This window comes from Atractosteus spatula, unplaced genomic scaffold (genome assembly GCF_055471065.1).
Source record: "Atractosteus spatula isolate fAtrSpa1 unplaced genomic scaffold, fAtrSpa1.hap1 Scaffold_1, whole genome shotgun sequence".
Classification (NCBI taxonomy): Eukaryota; Metazoa; Chordata; class Actinopteri; order Semionotiformes; family Lepisosteidae; genus Atractosteus; species Atractosteus spatula.
In genome coordinates, this window is record NW_028296652.1 from 144,548 (window position 1) to 165,048 (window position 20,501).

The 20,501-nt window shown below is 41.0% G+C and overlaps 1 long non-coding RNA gene across 1 annotated transcript; it reads left to right on the plus strand.

The window, feature by feature from the left end:
• The first annotated feature begins 281 nt into the window (after window positions 1-281).
• Window positions 282-20,466, plus strand: LOC148810256 (uncharacterized). Its single transcript, XR_016086793.1, has 4 exons — window positions 282-330; window positions 487-730; window positions 19,337-19,401; window positions 20,274-20,466. It is a non-coding gene; the product is annotated as an uncharacterized LOC148810256 (long non-coding RNA).
• The last annotated feature ends 35 nt before the right edge of the window (window positions 20,467-20,501 follow it).

Consider the following 20,501-nt stretch of genomic DNA (forward strand, 5'->3'; position numbering starts at 1 on the left):
CCTCTCACACCGAGTTACAGAAGTAACATTGAAATGCACACATCCGCACACATTAAAAACTGTAAAACTCCAATCTTGTTCCGACTTGATGTGCTCATATATACAGTTATCTCTGGGTACACATTGCCGTAGGGTTTTTATATGCCGTGTCTCCTTGTATTATTTGATGTTCAATCAAATCTGCCAAACGTGAGCAGCACAACCCAGAACACTAGAGACTACATTTCCCATAAGCCCAGTGGGCAACTTCCTGTGTATGTCATCGACTCGCGTCTTTATTTATAACAAAAATGGATACAATAAAAACAAGAATACATATAACATAACAAGGTAAATGCAGATAAGATCCAAACGCCTTTACGTTGTATTGTATTTTTTGTTATTGTTTATGCATAAATATATATTTTTGTAAAGTACCGAGGTGATAGAAGTAATGAGACTGCATCTGTACAAAAATGAAACTAATACTGTTCTTTCCTTATGCAGCAACTAGATCAACACAGAATGTAACATTTGCCTTGCTGTGTCATTTGGGCCAGATTTTCGACTTTTGAAATCCACTGTAAAAGGAATCGCAATGTTCCGCTGACTCTTTAGAAGCATAAATCTGTACTGCTTCCCACACCAATGTGGGCAGAACTCCACTCGTGTCCGCCGGGAGCTCCTCGGAGTGAGGCTGGAGAGGCAGGGTCCTCCGCAGATCGTGGTCGGCTGTCACTGCACCTGCAAGGTTTGAAGCGTAAATGGTTTTTACTCTTTTTTAAACTTTCGCAGCCCGTCTATCTGTTGCATACATAGACCTCACGTTTCTGAGAGTACTCATCGACCGTAACAGGGATGTTATATCTGTTCATAAAGTCAGTGTAATAATATGTCACCGTCAATGCCAATGAACGGTTTTACCTAGATATAATTTTTAACGCAGTTCTCAAAGAAAGTTTTATTTCTAAACTTTATATCTCTAGTATTCTAGATGCTATGTATATTCCACATACTTTGCTTATTTTTGTAAACACCTGAGTATCAGGTTTATCGTCAAAATAGTGTTAGATGTTCTAAAATCTAAAACATTTAGGCCTCGTTCTGTCCGTGTTTGACAAATACTATTTATTGTATTTGGGGTTTATTCCTCCAAACTTAAATGTCAATTTTCCCTAATAAGTGAAGGTGGCACAACCAAAACAAGTGAGCCATGAACTAACCTTGAAAAACCATCAGATTGAGATGGGAGATCTTTCTTTAAAAGGTCATTAACACTTTAACCACAAATTGTTTTTTTTTTAAATGACTATACATTGAGGGAAAAGTTCAAATTGTATCTTGTTTTCAGATTTTTTTTAATCTTAATACCCTGGTATACCATTATTTTTTACTTTACTTCTTGTTCAAATAAAAAAAATGCCACTTCAAAGACAATTAATCGGTTATCAGATAGAACCTTATTTGGTGCCACGGGGGACATTGACAGCACATTGGGTGTGGACAGGCTCCCACTCTCCCTTGTCACACCCCTTTATCTTACACACACTCTCCTCCGAGAGGAGTGATCACACTGACCTCCTCATCGGGGTAACAGGATACATGACTCCACAATCCGTTACTTCTGGGCCCTTTACCTTCGGAGGCTCAAGTTCACCAAGTTCATCCTGTTGTCCTCACTGCTAGGAACCTCTTGCTCCCAGACCCCAACACAGAGTCTCCTGCTCCTTTAAATCACTGTTTCACACTCAACCAGTGCCTCAGACTCCCAGGTCCGCCTCCAGCCCTGACGTCCTCTTCCTAACGCCATCAGGTTGTTACACAAATACGCACTACCTACATCACCGAGTCTCTTCGGCACTACACACCGTGCCAAGACCCAACACACTGTCCCTCTCTGAAACACACACAACCCCTCTGGCGTCTCACTCTCATGCCCTTAGGTTGTGAACTCACAGCTGCCAGCGCACCTCACATAGTGCAGTGGTGGTTGGGCACGATCTCCCAGAGGGTGCAGCTAGATAGACCCCACTTGCTTCCCTGACACCAATGTATTGCCAGGCTGAGGGTCCCTCTTTCACACAACCCACTCTGGTCCACACACACACACACACTAACCCACACCTACAAACTGGGCATTTACTGTATCTCTTGCAGTAAATGCCCAGTTTCTCTCTACATTGGAGAAACAGGAAGGAGACTTAGAGACCGCTTCAGAGAACACGTCAGGGCTGTGAAGAATAAAGAGCTCTCCAAGCCCATTGTTTCTCATTTCACCTCTGACGGCCACGACCACTCTCATCTCTCCATGTGTGTTCTCAAAGACGGTTTTCCGAACTCATACATCAGAAAGACTACCGAAACCAAACTTATCCTGCAGCTAGGATCACACCTTCCCCCTTCTCTTAATGACAGACTACTATTCTACTAAATTTTCTCACCTCTCTTCACCTATTCTGACTTCACACCTCTTGACTGACCTCTCTTTCTGTCCCCTGCTCCCGCCTCTCACTCCTCCTCCCTCCCAGCCTTTGTTCTCCCACTACTTTACCTTTGCCTACTGCCTTGTCTCTCTCACATCTGATAAGGCTCCACTGCCGAAACGTTGTGTTTTCTCTCTTCTTTTTTTCAGCATGGAATAAACCTATTACTTTTTCCTAATCAAGTCTTTGCTGACTCATACCGTACAAGGCGGCACGCCCTTCTAACACCGCCCCGACTAGTAGCGTCTCACAGGCGCTACTGTCCTGCTTCAGCCGGGCTCTCTCACAGCAGAGCCTCCGCACTTGTTCCCTCACCACTGCAGTGGCAACAAGACCAAAGCCCCGTTGGATCTCTCCCCGCTCCAGGAGCTTTTCAGGCTGGTTTTAAACCACGTCTACACCTGCTGTTTAATCACTTCTTCACGTCAGGTGTGGTCTCCACGGCAACACGTCTCCCTTAATCCGGGCCCCCCCCCACCCCCCATCGAACACTCCCTGCATTGCACTACACTTATCAACCAACAGAGTTTACATCTGGGGGTCGCATGAAGTAATCGGCTTATATGATAAGAGGTTTCTGTAAACCAGTCCTCCGTAAATCTTTTGAGATTTTTTAAAGAATATAAGTACAACTGAAACGAATTTGTAAATTCTTTGAAGCACAAATATGATTATGTAAAATTTTGCAAAACACGAGAATGACATTTAACAGGAAACTTCTTTGTTTTAATTCAGAACTTCTAGAATCATACAGTATCCTTATAAGTTAAGTGGATACAAACTGTCAATACAATACGTTCTTACGACCTTGGCTAACGTGATGCAATTCGATTAGAAAGAAAATAGTACTCAACTCTGCAGTCTATAACACGTCTCGTGGAGAATAAAGGATACAGATTTGTTTCTCATTTTGTTTCGGATGTAAACTACGTAGAAAGATCCCAGACATACAGTATGTGCAAGTGGTTGTCATTTTGTGTCATTTCTAGAAATCGTTGGAAAGAGACAGAAATGCTACGCGTGTGATCAATGTCTGAAGTCTCAATTTGCTGTAGTGTTTAATGTCTCACTGGGTACGACTCTTTCAACTTTCAGTCTGCACATTTTATTTCTGGGTGCTAAATCACATTGCCCCTGCCCTGGTTTCACACCCTTTTATTTTAAAAACTGCAGCCGATTCTAAAAGCACGAGTCGCAGTTCAAGTTTTTTCAGTTCATTTGCAGTGAACGTCCAGCAGAGGGGGTGTTTCACAAGTCCTACTCATCCTATTGAATTAAAAAAAATTGACAAAAATTCAACTACCCAGTCCCAACTCGGGGGCTGAATACTTGTGTAATTCGTGGGCCTCCTGGAGGAGAATTGACTCTTCTGGGGATCTGACCTTCATGTGTTAAACCAGCATCACACCTTCCTCCAGCTCTCTATCGAATAAGAGAAGAATCTGTCTGGCCATTTACAGATTCCTGCCTCCCACACTCCCCCCCAGAATACATCCCGCAGATTTGTCTCTCTCAGGCTCCAGACCTCTGCCTGTCAGAGCGCCGCCTGAAGGGAAACGAGGGAAGCAAAACACAGAGAGAGTCAGGACAGGTGCCGTGTAGACGGCTCCCAGCCTCACACTAACCCTCACTATGACCTGCTGATCACAGTGGACTGGGGTTCACTGATCGGGGAAAGAGCAGTAGGCAGAGCAATCGACATTGAAGATGCAAGTTATGGGCAGCTTCTATTACATCATCCCACACTCAGACAGCTGCTGGCGCACCTCGCACCCATGCCCAGCTTATGCCACACTCACCAATCCCAAAGCCCTAAAATCCTCATGAGGATTGCCCAGGCGTGTCCAGCTCAATAATGCTCACTTGCTTCCAGACCCCTGCCTGCTCAGAAGCCATCTCGGCTCTGGGAAACCCCACAGCCTGGGCTAGAGCCAAAATGACAGGTTCTTCAGAAGCCATCTACGGACACTACGACATTGCTTTAATAACTTTTATTGAACATTAGAAGCGTATTCATTCTAAACCTTTCAGCATACCTCAATCTATTTCAGAAATAGGTTAAGGGAGGAAGATAATGACAAGAGTATGGTTTATATATACTTTATATTGTTTTATACATACAGTATACAGATTTGTCATTTTAAATCTTAAATCATTTCAGCACCACAGTTATTGCAGATTCAAGAAATGAGGTTACTAATGTGGAAGACCGAGTCAAAAGGTCAAGACAGTGACTATGCACAGTAAAAGTTTTCTGTTCGCACCTAAGACACTGTCGACCACTGTCTTAGGTGCAAACTAAAGCCTGTGATTCCTCACACCCATTCAACCAGAGAGAAATGAAATAGATTACAGGATGCCAAATGGCATCTTCCTGTCCTGTTTGTTTGACTTCTGACACTGCCCCTTTCACGGTATGATCCTTTGATATGTTAAAGTTTTGCCTACTTTTAATGTATAAAAATGAAAGTATAACTTCAGTACAGTGAGCATGTCTTGAGTGCTAGGGGAAACCCTTCCTCTGTGATATGTTCCCTTCAGCTGATTGTATTAAAGATCTCTGTTTGATAATCTCCCAACCTGAGTGAAGACTGAATTTTCTTCGACACTAATGAAAAACAAATGAGCTTGATGGGTCATATGGTCTTGTCTTGCTTGCATTTTTTCTCATGATCTTAAAAGACAGCAATGCCCAACAGGTAGAATTGTGCTAATGTTTTCATCAATAAGAAAGATGCATCTTCTTGTTTGTAAAATCTTATATTCTTACAGGTACCTCTAATGAGTTAATGCTCTATAAAACTGCAAGCATCCACCAAGTGACTATTTTATTTTGTATTGTTAGGAAGGTGCGGTTACCTGATAAAATAATGTTAAAAAACAAATTCCACTTATTGTGCCAAGCTTTTGAAGAAGAACAGTACGAATCTATGCATTATAGGACTCGGCCATTGTGTTAGTCATAGTTCCTGTTAAGGAAGTGTAATTTAAAGGCCAAGTAAGTGGTTGTACTTCTTAACAATTTTTGAAGTTTAACCTTTTTGATGTTTAGTATGTACTTGTTGAGGTTTGTAAAATGTAAAAGATGAAAGAAAAATGTAAAGATTTGAACTGTAATTAAAAGCACTACTATGTTCAGATGTAGTAACAGTACATCTAAAACTTAGGATTTTTCATTATTTTTCTCTTCAAACTGCAAACTGTAGATTTACAGACTTTTGCAGGACTGTTGTTACTCATTTACATACTGTATGTTCCAATTGTTAGGAAAAAATACTTTTTTCTACTTATTATCCATCCAGCAATACTGAATGCTTAAAGGGAAGAAGCTATTGGATTTTTAAAAAAAAAAAATAGCATTAGTACTAGAATGCCATCTGTTTATCTGACGTGGTCAAAGTTTTGATTTAATCTGGATTTAATTTAAAAAAATGAATTTCTATTTAAATTGTGTCTTCTGTTAAAGTTACTTAAATGTATGATTTTACACCAGGCATCTACTAACATTCAGTTTGGTTACTAATGAGCATTGTTAATAAATGACAATGACAATACTGTTAAGTTACACACTGTCTTCAAATTACTTTTATAACTTTCAAAATTATAACCTTGTGGTCACATATCCCTTTGGTTTCCCTTGATGGCTAGTTTAGTTAATGTTAGCAGCAGCAGTACTGTGCAATCAGGCACCTGCACAGGCACCCCGGCGGGGTCTTCACCTATGTGTAACTTCATTGTCAGTATTGTCCACAAACCCGACACCCCTGCACGCTCCATCATCTCAGCCTGTAACTGTCCAACTACTCACATCTCGGCCTTTCTCAACTGCCTTATGAAACAGCTGGTTGAAGGGCTTCATATATCAAGGACACCAACCACACCCTCCAACTTTTCAAAGTTTCATTTTTACCACGGATATCACATCTCTTTACACCGTAATTCCCCACAATGCTGATCTTACAGCCCTCAAGCACACGCTGGACAAACGCACAGTGCTTGATCCACCCACCCACACCCTGGTACGCCTTGCAGAATTGGTTCTCACACTTAATGCATTCTCATTCAAAACCTTTTTTACCAGCAAGTTAGTGGAGTAACCATGGGGACCAGAATGGGACCCAGCTATGCCAATATTTTTGGTGGCTGGGTAGAAGGACGCTTCTTTGCTTCCTACATTGGCTTTGTCCCTGACTTCTACAAACGATACATTGATGACTGTGTTGGTGCTGCCACATGCTCTAATGACCAGCTAGAGCATCACTCCACCAACTTCCACCCGCCCCTCAAATATACAGTTATGCTCCTCTACTCTTTTGTTTCTAGACTTAAACTTACCCATTAACCATCCCCGACTCTGTACTTCGGTCTAATAAAAACCCACAGTTTCACACAGCTATCTCCTATACAGCTCATTTCACCCCCAAAACTCTCCCTTTTTCACAGTTCCTTCAGCTACGACGACTCTGCAGGGATGACATCAGTTTCCAAAACTCCCGGCCTAACAACAGCATTCCTTTGGTGCTTCCCTACCACCCTAATCCCCAGGACCATTAACGACAACTTTCCTGTCCTACAGGATGATCCCTCCATTGGGGCCCTCTTTTCGGACCACCCCATCATCTCATATCGCCAACCACCTAATCTGCGTAACCTTCTTGTTCACAGCTCCCTCGACCGCCCTCAGCAACCACCCACACCAGGCACCTTCCCTTGCAACAGAGCTCGCTGTATCACCTGCAAGTACACATCTAACACCACACTCATTCAAGGCCCCTCAGGACAATTCTGGATCACCCAGATGGCATCTTGTACCTCCAGCAACCTTATTTGCTGTATCTCTTGCAGCAAATGCACAGTTAAGTAGGGTTTTCTTAACTCCAATAGCAGAAAGACATCAGAAACTAAAATTATCCTGAAACCTCATTCACACCTTCCCCCTTCTCTCAACGACTAGTTTTCTTCTAAAGCCTTTGTCACATTACAGGACTCAACATGACTTCTAATTGATCAACTGCAGTTGCTGAATCTCGCTGCCTTTTCTGTCCTAGAGGGCATCAAATTATACGACTAGGAATCGCAGAGGGTGACTAATTACACGATTCCCTCACGACTTTTCATCATGGTTCCAAATCTCGCATTGCGCTGTGAAAGTACTGTGAGGTCGCCTCATTTTTACAGCCAATCAACGTGGAGCACACCAGAATAAGAGGAGGAGCACTGCATGAAAGTAAACGAACAAAAAAAAATGACAAACACAAAACATCGAACAGTCATCTGTGCTGGCTCCAGAGTTCGACGAGCCTCTCCTCCATTTGCACAGTCCAAAACACTCGCTTTCCTTCTGTCCTTGCAGCCATGTTGTATGCATTGTACTTCCGGCTGAGCGTTCATTGTCTGTGACTGTCGTAGACACAAGAGCCCCCCCTACGATTTGCAACTCACTACGAGAAAATCAAACCAGTTTGATTTTATCATAGCGAGTCGCAGAGAGTTGTAGGGGCTGTTAGGAATGCTATGACTGAGTCACTGGGGGTGTCACATTACACAACTGAGGGTAACGGGCGCGCACTGCGACTCTAAAACTGGCTGTGATTTTTTTATGATTATGTAAATGAAGGCTACAACTGAAAATCCTAGAAAAAGTTGTGTAGTGTGACGCCGGCTTAATTCTCTCTATTCATTTGTAGGTTTCATTTCATACCTCTCCTCACTGCTATCAACCTCGTACACTTGATTGGCCACTCTGCCTCTCCCCTGCTCCTGCCTCCTCCTCCTTCCTGGCTTTCGTTTTCCCATGCTATATTATCTTTGCTGAGTGCCCTGTCTTTCTTATACCCAAAGAAGGCTCCATAGCTGAAACGTTGTGTTTACTTTCTTCTCTTTTCAGCATGGAATAAACCTGTTACTTGTTCCTATGCATGCTGACACAGCTACCCACCTGAACTATTGTTAATAAATGATAACATGAAAACACTAAATAATGAATTAACAAGAAATGAGCATTTGGTAGTGAAGTAAGATGTGAAGACGGGGTTAATTTTAAGTCCTTTCTGCATGAAGATTAGACTTCTAAGGCTGGAGTTTATGGCAGGAAGGGGGTTAACCGATAAGGATTCCAGATGCGAGCTAGGAGAGCTAGGGAACCCCCTGGGGACTTAAACTGACCATTTGGCCAGGGTCTCTTAACTGGCCAAATACCATGACCCCCCTCTTTACCGTAAGACCGAGTGATGTCAGAAGCAGAAAGAAAATACTATATAAACTAAAAGTTTCTACCAACACATGGAACAATACTTCGGTTTTGTTGTTTCTTGGGGGAAACAAGACTTCGGCTTTATTGTTCCTTGCATGCAATAAACTCATCTGTTTAACTTCATCTCGGGATCCAGAACCTTATTCTTTCTGTTACAACAGTAGTAACGCATTGAAGTGAAAAATCTGCAGACAAACTAACCTGCTGAGACATTTAAACATGAGCATAACAGCCCACTGTTTGGTACTATACTCTCTGACTGGCTAGAGCATCCTGAAGCCATGCAAGCTTGTTGCTAATCTGGGACTTTATGTCTGAGCAGTTGGTCTGAATCCAGTCCTCACTCAATCAGTGTCACAGCTGGGGATTCAGGTGCTCATCAGCTCCTGACAGTCCTGCCTAGACAATTAAACGTGCCAGCAGACCAACAGCATCTGCTAACAACCACCCACAGTAACAACTGGACTCAAAAGGAAAGTGGATGCCATAATCCATATGGAATCGGATATCATTTCTGGCTTCATACTCAGTGAGACAATGCAGAACAGACTGAGTTTTCTGTTATAGGGGAATTCTGGTGAGACCTGAGCTGAAGAAATAAAAAATACTGGTCCATGTAGATCACAAACACCGATTAACTCCATTTGACATTCTTATTTGATTAAAATGAAACTTAATTTCATTCATATGCTGAGTTAAGTACTGAGCATGGCAGATCTTAAGTATGAATGAACAATCTTTTTCCAGAAACAGGATGGCAGAACACAGAATGTGTTTATATTTTTTAAAAAGTGCCAAAAATGCTTTGCAAGCTATGTTTTATTGACAACCTAAAATAACAGATGAGAATACACAAATTGCAATCCCGCTCCTACAATATCCCTATGGAAAATAACGACAAAAATATATATTTTTAAATTTGGTACAGAACACCAGGAATATAGCAATTGTGTTACAAGCTCAAAATCTATATTGTAAAGAATAAACACTGACGTTTGTTTTATTTCAGTTTCCTGTAACAATATAGCTATGTAGCCAAAGCAGAATACAATACAAAAGCAACAGGAAATGGATGTCTTTTCTACAGTGGTTTATCTCAAAGATATCCAGTGCATTGTTGAAATATGTAGCATAACATTTCACTAAATGAGATGCAAAGCGCGTGCCTTTGACACAAGAAAGTGTGCAAACTATAAACATTTCACTTGCATCGTGTAACACTGTATGCATTTCTTTCTTACCAGAGGAAGTTTAGAGAAACTGTCACAAGTACAATCATAACTTCCATTTGAAAATACATACATGAATGATGCTCTTATAAAATTTGCTACTACACAAAAGCATGAAGGAACTTAACATACTGTAGAATTTACACAACGGGTTACTCATGAGCACATTACAGAAAATATCGATGCTTTAAAAACTTTTAACGTAACTTCGGACATTCTTTTCCATAGTTCCAAAATTGATCTTGATGCGGAATTCCAGACCCCGGATGATCCTACTGGACTTAAGTCCAGAATCTGAGTTTCAGTGGCTCACCACTAGCCACTGTGCTAGAAGAGAGTCAACTAAACCCATTCAAAGTTGTGTGAAACACAGAATCTATTTGGTGAAACAGTGACACTGGTATCCTGCACTGTATGTCACAGGGGGGTCTCAGCCAAACCCACAGCTCACCCACAGCTCTCACCTGGCCCTGGTAGGGCAGTCATTTGCAGAAGCTTGCCCTGTCATCTTCACACAAAATGCATTCAGACACATTCTTCACCCCCACCTTCTAAAACCCGTTCACCCACCCCAAAGCCTGTCATATCAATCAAAGCCTGAACACCTGGAGTTTTTTTACCTGCTGGTTATCTGTGATGTACAGTATACAAGCGCCTCATGTGGAGCTCAGTATTACTTTATTGCTTTTTGTTATTTTTGGATGCTGGGCAAGAACACAGAAAACCAATTTAAACATGGTTATTATCAGCCCTCTCCGCAGGTGCACAACTATTTTAACAACACCTACCTTCTGCTCAAACAGACAGGAGCTGTCAACTATCCTGTAGGGAAATCTCCACTTCTCCACTTTCGCTTGCTGTCTGTCTTTCTCACACCCAGAGAAGGCTCCACAGCCGAAACGTTGTGTTTTCTTCTCTATTCAGCAGGGAATAAACCTGTTACTTGTTCCTTGGCTACCTACACATGAGGACACAGCTCCCCACCTGAACTGCTTAAGAGTTTAATGCTTAGTAGGAGTCTGGGGTTTCCCGGATGACCAGAATGTTAGGCAACTGAAACACTTTGATTGTAAATACTGTGACTAAAGTAACTCGCATGTTATATGTTGTGTGTAGTGTAGTTTAGTGTCTGGTGTCATTATGGTGGATTATTACTCCTCTCAACAAAGCTGTGCCAGAGAATAAAGACTTCGTGTGCCTCTAATTATACCAGCCGCTGGGATATATTCTGGAAATGCACTAACAAGTTGAAGAATTATTTCACTTATTGACTAAACCGCTTGGCCAAATCCTGATTTTCACCATTTTCATTACCCCTCATTTGTAAAAAAATATTAAGACGTTTAAAGTAATACAGCAAATAAAAGTACTTTTAAAGATTTTTTTTAATTGAATTATCTGTATTTTTGTGTCAATGCAGTCATCAGCTATCTGCAAACTCAGCTAGTGTAAAAACCAGTGAGGTCAGTCAGCTCACAAACTGAAGTGAGAAATGTTGCGGAGTTTGCAAAATCATTGTGTTTATAGTCTTTGAAGTGTGAACAAACATATTGTGAAATTTCACCATGACATTTACCTTTACTTATTCCAGTGCATGCAAGATTGTGGTTCTCTCTCATTTACATATCCAATTCTATTAGAAGAATGTATTACATTTATATTTAACCCTATCTGTAGATGGTTCTGTACTTGAGCTTCAATCAAAATTGAAAAACCTTGGGGTTATATTCGATTCTGGCTTAACATTCGACCCACATGTGCAGCATACTGTCAAAACATCTTTTTTTCACCTAAGAAATATCGCTAGACTCCGCCCTATGCTATCACTAACTGTGGCTGAAAAGCTGATCAACACATTTGTATTCTCTCGAATTGACTACTGTAATGCTCTACTCGCTGGGGTATCTAAATCTACTCTGAACAAACTGCAGTATGTCCAAAATTCAGCAGCCAGAATCCTGACCAGGTCTAGTGCAAGTGTTCACATTACTCCTATCCTGGAGTCCTTGCACTGGCTTCCGGTCAAATTCCGTGTTGACTTTAAAATCCTCATGCTCACCTACAGTATAAGGCTCTGCATGGCTTTGCACCTCAGTACCTGTCTGAACTATTATCACCCTACTCCCCACCTCGCAACCTTCGCTCTTCTAATTCTGCTCTCCTTCCTGTCCCCCAAGCCCGTCTACATTGTATGGGTAACAGGGCCTTCTCCTGTTATGCCCCCAAGTTCTGGAACTCTCTCCCCCAGGATATCAGAGAGTCACCTTCTCTAAACTCCTTCAAATCCAGACTCAAAACCCTCTTCTCCAGAAAAGCCTTTACTTAACTGGTTTCATTCTTCACCCCTTTGTTTTTCTTAGTACCACCATCCACGGTCTCCTCTTTATATTGTAATTGTGTTTTATCTTGTGTATTCTTCTTATTTATTGATGTTATCATCCTGTAAAGCGCTTTGAGAAGCCACCTTTAAAGGCGCTATATTAAAATAAAGATTATTTTTCAAAATTAGAAAATGCTCAAATATCATCTTCATATTTGACCTGTTCTTTGTGAAATATTTCTGACTTTGATATATATGTACCTTTAAAGGAATTTTGCTGGCATTTCAAATTATGATGTTAGTATAATTAAAAAATAATTCAATAATAGGTCCTTATACTTATATAGCGCTTTTCTGGACACTCCACTCAAAGTGCTTTACAGGTAATGGGGATCCCCTCCACCAACACCAATGTGCAGCCCCACCTGGATGATGTGACGGCAGCCATAGTGCGCCAGAACGCTCACCACACAGCAGCTCTCAGTGGGGAGGAGAGCAGAGTGATGGAGCCAGTTCAGAGATGGGGATTATTAGGAGGCCATGACTGGTAAAGGCCAGGGGGAAATTTGGCCAGGACACTGGGATAACACCCATACTCTTTTTGAGAAATGCCCTGGAATTTTTAATGATGTGGAGAGTCAGGACCTCAGTTTTCTCATCTAAAGGCCAGCATCTTTTTACAGTATAGTGTCTCAATCACTATGCTGGGGTTTTAGTGGGGTCAGCAGGGAGCACTCACTGGGTAGTGTCTATGTGGGTCCTAACTTTAGCTCTTCCGAGGAAGTGTCTATCTAGGTACTGGCTAGGTTTACGCCTGCTTAGCTTCAGTGGGTTGCCCGTAGTAGTCTGCAGGATGATGTAGCTGCATTTATACTATATGTGCAATATAGTATTGTATATACTATATCTGACCTTTTACTTCTTTTGTTTTTTTAGATATGATTTTCATTTTCTTCTACATTCTTGGAAATATTCTATAACTTATTTTTTTCAAAGACCTACTTAATTGACAAATGTGTAAACAAACAGCAGTAATGCTGAAGCTCTTGGTGAAATCTGATCCCTTCTTACAGCAGCATAACTTATTCTCTTACCAACCTTCATTTTGATTTGATGTTCATTTTTGGGAAGACATTCTGATGGGCAGCAATCCATTTGAATTCTGATTTATTTTCTTCACTTCACTGTTAACTGAAGTTGTGTTGTATTGTTTTCCTATGACTGTCATGCTTGCCCTTTTTGGCCAGTGGCAGGGTGGGTAAGCATTGATGTGACATCACCTGGAGACAGTTTACGACCACACCTGCTGCAGGAGATTCAGAAGATGAAGACTCGGACCTGATGTTTCTGAGCCCCTGGGAGACTCGGGCTATAGCTGTGCTTTTTGTTCCTTGACCGTCTTTGCTATCTACCTTGTTCCTGGATTATTCTTGGCTTGTTACTTCTCTGCGCACTCTGCTTGGACCCTGTTTGTTTCCCTAGGATTTTGACTTGGATTCTCTCCTCCTGCTTTGCTAAGATAAGATCACTTTACTGGCTATATACAGCGCAATTTCTTGCATCAGGAATTTGTCTTTTCATATACCTCAGCTTGCTCTCCACGAGACACACAGACGAGGAGAGAGAAGCTGGGGGTCAGAGCGCAGGGTCAGCCATTTATACGGCACCCCTGGAGCAGCTGGGATGAAGGGCCTTGCTCAGGGGCCCAATGGAGTAGGATTCCTCTGCTGGCTGCGGGATTTGAACCGGCAACCTTCCAGCCACAGGCGCAGATCCTGAGCCACAGAGCCACTGCCTCCGCCCCTGTGGTTTTGATCCTCGCTTTGATGGACCCCGACTCCTACCAAGTATTCCCCCCTGTGCTTTAGCTTCCCTGGACCTCGCTCTTGCTTCACTTCTCTTGCAGTCACCTTCTGCACTTTGGCCTGTTGGTCTCTCCCCGCTGGCTTTGACCCCTGCCTGCTCGACCACGATCTCAGACTATGCTTACTTCCTGGTTTTCCGTCTTGCACAGCATGCTGTCTGTCTGTGTGCACTGCTGCGCTTCCCTGAGGCCCGAGCTGGCTGCAGCAGCACTTCGTCCGCACAGCTCCCAGTCTCCACGCTGCCATGTGGGTTTCCCTGTCTCAGCTGCCTCTCACCCAGCACGGAGGTTCCCTCTACTCCTCAAGCTTCACTGCTAGTTCTCCCTCAGGAGTGCAACTTACTTTTCAGGATTGTTCACTTGAATACACGTCAAATGTATGCAATTGTATTGACTAGTGTAGTCAGTCAGCTGGGTGTGTCTCACTTTGAGGGGAGAAGTTTTGTGGTGCATTTGCAATTTGGCACTTTGATATGGAGGCTATGTTTGTGCTTTTTACGATGTGAACTGAGACAAAAATTAGCAAATGAACAAACAATCTTCATATCTGACTTTTGTGTTGTGAAATATTTTAACAAAATTAATTTAGATAAGTTTTGATCAAAGAATTTTGATGTTTTTAAATTTTGCTAACACTTGGAAATCAGTGTTAGGATATTATGACATTGCATTTAATGAAATGGTGGGCAACAGACAAAAGGAAACAGACAAAAACAGACAAAAAAGTGGATCTGAAATTAGGGGGAGTGTGGAGCAGGGAGAGAGGAAAACTGTGTGGATGCCTTCGGGCCAGGAAATTGTGAATTTGGGTAAATCTACGGTAAATTATTTTAGGACACTGGGAGCATAGAACCTTAAGATGAGAAATTGTGGACATCTTTGGTTTTGAGAACCCCCATCTGCATTAAAGTGGACCTGTAGAAGGGACTTGTATTTTAAACACAAAGTATTTTATTTTTCTTTCATTTTAAATCTTCAGAAATCTTCGTTTTGGGGGCTAGTGAGAAACCGTAATTGGATAACTTTCTCCTTTCTTGCATTCAGATCTCGATTTTGAAGATCTTGAAGATCCAGACTAAAAACCTTCTTCTTTAGAAGAGCCTTTACTTAACTGGTTCCATTCTCTACCCCTCTGCTCCTACTGTATTAAGGACCACCATCCACGGTCTCCTCTGTGTATTGTAATTGTATTTTATCTTGTGTATTCTTTATTTATTGCTGTCATTCTGTAATGACACCTTTTAAGGTGCTATATAAAATAACGTTTTTTAATATTATTATTAAAAGACACCTCAGTTAGAAATGTCTTTCCTGCTCCGGATGCATTTTTATGGATAGGAATATAGGCTCCCATTTATTTTGTGGCATCTGGGTTACAGAGAAAGAGATTTAACAGCAGGTTACATTGTATTAAGTTAGACAGCAGCTTATCTATTATGTGGCCTTGATAGGCATTAAGAGTTTACTGCTTAGTAGCGGTCTGGGGTTTTCTGGGTGACCAGAATGTTAGGCCTCTGAAACATCTTGTTTGTAAATACTGTACATAGACTTTGTCCTCTCAACAAAGCTGTGCCAGAGAAAAAAGAATTCACGTGCCTGAAATTATACCAGCTGCTCGGTTATATTCTGGAAAAAGCACTTACAGGTTGGGGGTTATGAAGAATTATTTCACTTATTGACTAAACCGCTTGGCCAAATCCTGATTTTCACCATTTTCGTTACCCCCCATTTGTAACAGTATTAAGATGTTTAAAGTAATACAGCAAGTAAAATTATTTTTAAATTTTATCTGTATTTTTGTGTCAATGCAGTCACAAGTTATCTGCAAATTCAGTTAGCTTAAAACTCAGAGAAGAGTGTTGACCAGTGTGGTCAGTCAGTCAGCTCACAAACTGAAGTGAGAAATGTTGTGGAGTGTTTGCGAAATCATTGTGTTTACAGTCTTTGAACTGTAAACAAACATAACATTGTGAAATTTCACCATGACATTTACCTTTACTTATTCCAATGCATGCAAGATTGTGGTTCTCTCTCATTTACATATCCAATTCTATTAGAAGGATGTATTAAATTTATATTTTAAAATCCAGCAACCATATCACCCTGCAACTTACAACTGGCAGCCCACTGAAACTCAGTAGGTGTAAGCCTGGTCAGTACCTGGAGGGGAGACCTCCTGGGAAAAACTAAGGTTGCTGCTGGAAGAGGTGTTAGTGGGGCCAGCAGGGAGCGCTCACCCTGCAGTCCATGTGGGTCCTAATGCCCCAGTATAGTGATGGGGACAAAATACTGTAAACAGGTGCCGTCCTTCGGATGAGACGTAAAACCGAGGTACTTACTCTCTGTTGTCATTAAAAATCACAGGGCGTTTCTCGAAAACAGTAGGGATGTAACCCCGGCATCCTGGCCAAATTTCCCATTGGCCCTTACCAATCATGGCCTCCTAATAATCCCCATCTATGAATTGGCTTCATTACTCTGCTCTCCTCCCCACTGTTAGTTGGTGTGTGGTGAGCGTTCTGGCGCACTATGGCTGCTGTTGCATCATCCAGGTGGGGCTGCACACTGGTGGTGGTGGAGGGGAGTCCCCATTACCTGTAAAGCACTTTGAGTGGAGTGTCCAGAAAAGCACTATATTAGTGTAAGCAATTATTATTATTAAAATAAAATAATGCTCAAACATAATCTTCATATTTGACTTGTTCTTTGCAAAATATTTTCACAAGATGAATTTAGCTAGGTTTTAATTTCACACATGGTGTCTTCCACAATTTAAGCTAATAAATATTTTATAAATAAGACTATGATATTGTTACAAATGGGGGTTACGAAACTGATGAAAATTAGTATTTGACCGTGCAGTTTAGTCAATCAGTGAAATAATTATTAATAACCCCGAGCTTGTATGTGATTTCTAACCATGTTCCCGAACGGCTGGTATAATTAGAGGCACATGAATTATTTATTCTCTGGCACAGCTTTGTTGAGAGGGGTAATAATCCAGGCACACTTGGTTAAAACAAATATTACAATAAAGTGCGCAAGACACAAAACATACAACACAAAGTTACATTATATACAGTATTTACAGACAAGGCGTTTCAGAGGCCTAACATTCTGGTCACCCAGAAAACCCCAGACTGCTACTAAGCACTAAACTCTTAATATGTCTACAGAGGCCACACTAGAGACGAGCTGCCTTCTAACTAAATACAATGCAACCTGCAGTTAAATCTCTCTCTCTGCACCCTGGATGCCACAAAATAAATGGGAGCCTATATCTCTATCCATAAAATGCACCCTAATCAGGAAAGATATTTCTAACTGAGGTATCTTTTACCCAGGAAACTCAAGTTAATTATAATAAATGCTTTCACTTATATAGTGCTTTTCTGGACACTCCACTCAAAGCGCTTTACAGATAATGGGGATCCCCTCCACCACCAGAGTGCAGCCCCACCTGGATGATGCAAAGGCAGCCATAGTGCGTCAGAATGCTCACCACACATCAGCTATCAGTGGGGAGGAGAGCAGAGTAATGATGCCAATTCATAGAGTTCATAGTTCCCGAAAAACACAGAAGAGCACGCTCTGATTAGGTTCAAATACGTAGCTCCAGTCAGGTTTGGTTTGGATGATCAAGAAGTAGGGGCTCTCGCCTGGCACAAGCTTCAAGTCCCAACTCCTCTGGACTCCTCTCTCTTCTCCCTGCTTTTCCTCGTTTCTTCCTTCTTCCTCACTCTTCTGTCATTTTATATAGTCTGTTTCTGTCCTGCTCCTTGGCAGTCATTAATCCACAACTTCCCTAGGTATACTAAGGTAACTTTACCATTGTTTATGCTCAAGGGACTCCAGATTAGAAGTGTTCACTCTTCCCAGTGTCACAAACTGTATCTAAAATCTAAGAGACACTTCAAAGTCACCTAAAGCTGTAATAATATATATACAGTATATATAACTTTAAAGGAATTTTGCTGGCACTTCAAATGATGATATTGGTATAATTAAAATAATTTAATAAGTCCTTATACTTCTATAGCCCTTTTCTGGACATTCCACTCAAAGCTGTTTACAGGTAATGGGGATCCCCTCCACCACCAGTGTGCAGCCCCACCTGGATGATGCACTAGTCCGCTCCCCACACCAGCTCTCAGTGGGGAGGAGAGCAGAGTGATGAAGCCAGTTCAGAGATGGGGTAACACCCCTACTCTTTTAAAAAATCTTGCTGGTATCTTTAATGACAACGGAGACTCATGACCTCGTTTTTTACATCTCATCAGAAGGATGGTGCTTTTTTTCAGTATAGTCTCCCTATCACCATACTGGGGCATTACGACCAACACAGACCACAGGGTGAGTGTTCCCTACTGGGCCCAGTAACACCTCTTCCAGAAGCAATCTTAGCTTTCTCATCCAGGTACTGACCAGGCTCAAACCTGCTGAGCTTCAGTGGGCTACCAATTGTGAGTTGCATTTGATATTTTAAAGTTAAGGTTTAATTTAACTTAAATCAATCAATTTTACCGGAGCCCCTGCAATTGACAAAATAATCTACAAATACAAAAATTAGGATACAGTACTTTCCTTCTTTAGGAATGTTCAAGACATTACTACATTGAAAATCTGCTATAATTATGATGAAATGATAGTGATTAATTTAATTCCATTATTTAATTCTACTCCTACTGCTTTCTGGTGAGGACTTTCAAAACCCCATGAGAAAAATTTCCTTGAAATTTGAGATAAATAGGCACTGTAGCCTTAATACAGAAATATCCATCCTCTACACCATTCATCAATTTTCCCACCATGAGCCTAATCTGGCAAACAGTGGGTACAAGATGAGATATATCCTAATATATATAACAGATATATTCTAAAAATAACATTTAAAGTTTAACTGAAGGATATGCAAAATTGTCCATCTAAAATGTATATACAACCATGGCAATGTGAGTCAAAACCTGCTTCCTAAGACTGTGTGGGGGGGGTTTCCATAAATGGGGAGGACCCAACTGGTGCTCTATTTAAGGGCCAGCTTGTCATGTGAATTAAGGCTTAAAAGAAAGCTGAAAGCTGCTGAAAAGCTTTTACCCTCTATACGTTGTAAAATAATAACTATGACAACGTTTACTTACAAAGTGTCAGTGACCACAGGTAACATAGATTATGCTGGAACCAATGACTATGTTTATATCACCCTGATAGGCACTGATGACAGGAGCGAGACCTTCACACTGGACAACTGGGGCAATGACCGTGTGCGTGGAGCTGTGAGTATCTTTAAATACTATTCATCTTCTTTCACATTTTCTCATTATTCAGCAAATGGTAGAATACGTCCATGGAACGAACACCAAGAATTTGGTTTTTGCAAGCCTCACATTACTTTGAAAGTTAAGCCAATATAATGTTTTATGAAAGTCTAAGTCAGTTTGTTCAGAAATTTGAATACTGATATGTCCTAAATCTGATAAAAGTCTCTATTCTCTTTCTGTTCCATCGTCTAAACATTCAATATTTAGCCAATATTCGAGGGATGGGTTTGTATTCCACCTATCTGTGATTTTTGTTAATGTTATGAGATATATTGTAAGATTTCATGCCTAAGTGTGATTTTCAAATGTTTCCTTTGAAATAGGATTTCTCAGGTTTTAAAAGTACAATTACAAACATTTTGAGAATTAAGCTGCATCACATCTGTACAAAACTAATATTTTATCAACTACAATAAAAAAGAACAAATAAAACAATAATCAAACAATGAAGAAACATTGTAAACAACAACTAAATTAGATGACAGAGTTCAAAAAAGTTTTTTAAAAGGTGGTTTTAAGGAATAAACAAAGGTTCTATTTGTGTCTTCTGGTCCTGAGGAACTTCACAGAGATTGAACTGAGTTGAATCTGTCAATCCCTTAGAGGTCAGAATGGTGTTTCTATTAAGCAAAGTCAACAAAATCTCTCAAACATTTTTTGGCATTCAAACAGGAAATACCCATTGCAAATGACGCAACAATAATATGAAGAGTATAAACTACAGACAGACATTAGATACTACATTCTCTATACTAGCTTAGAGAAAGACTAAACATGAAAACAAAACAACCACATTAGAACATACAGTGTTTGTATTTTTTTTACAGACTGATGTGTACAGCATAACTTGCAAAAAACTGGGGGACCTTGTCCTGGTCAGGGTAGAAAAGACACCTTTTCTGGGTGGAGATGACTGGTTCTGTTCGATGGTGAAAGTGGAGTTTGAGGAGAAAACCTACAACTTCCCTTGTTATAGATAGCTGAAGGGGAAAGAGTGCCTTGAGCTGAGAGAGGGCAAAGGTATTTATCACCTTTATAAATTAGATTTTATAGGT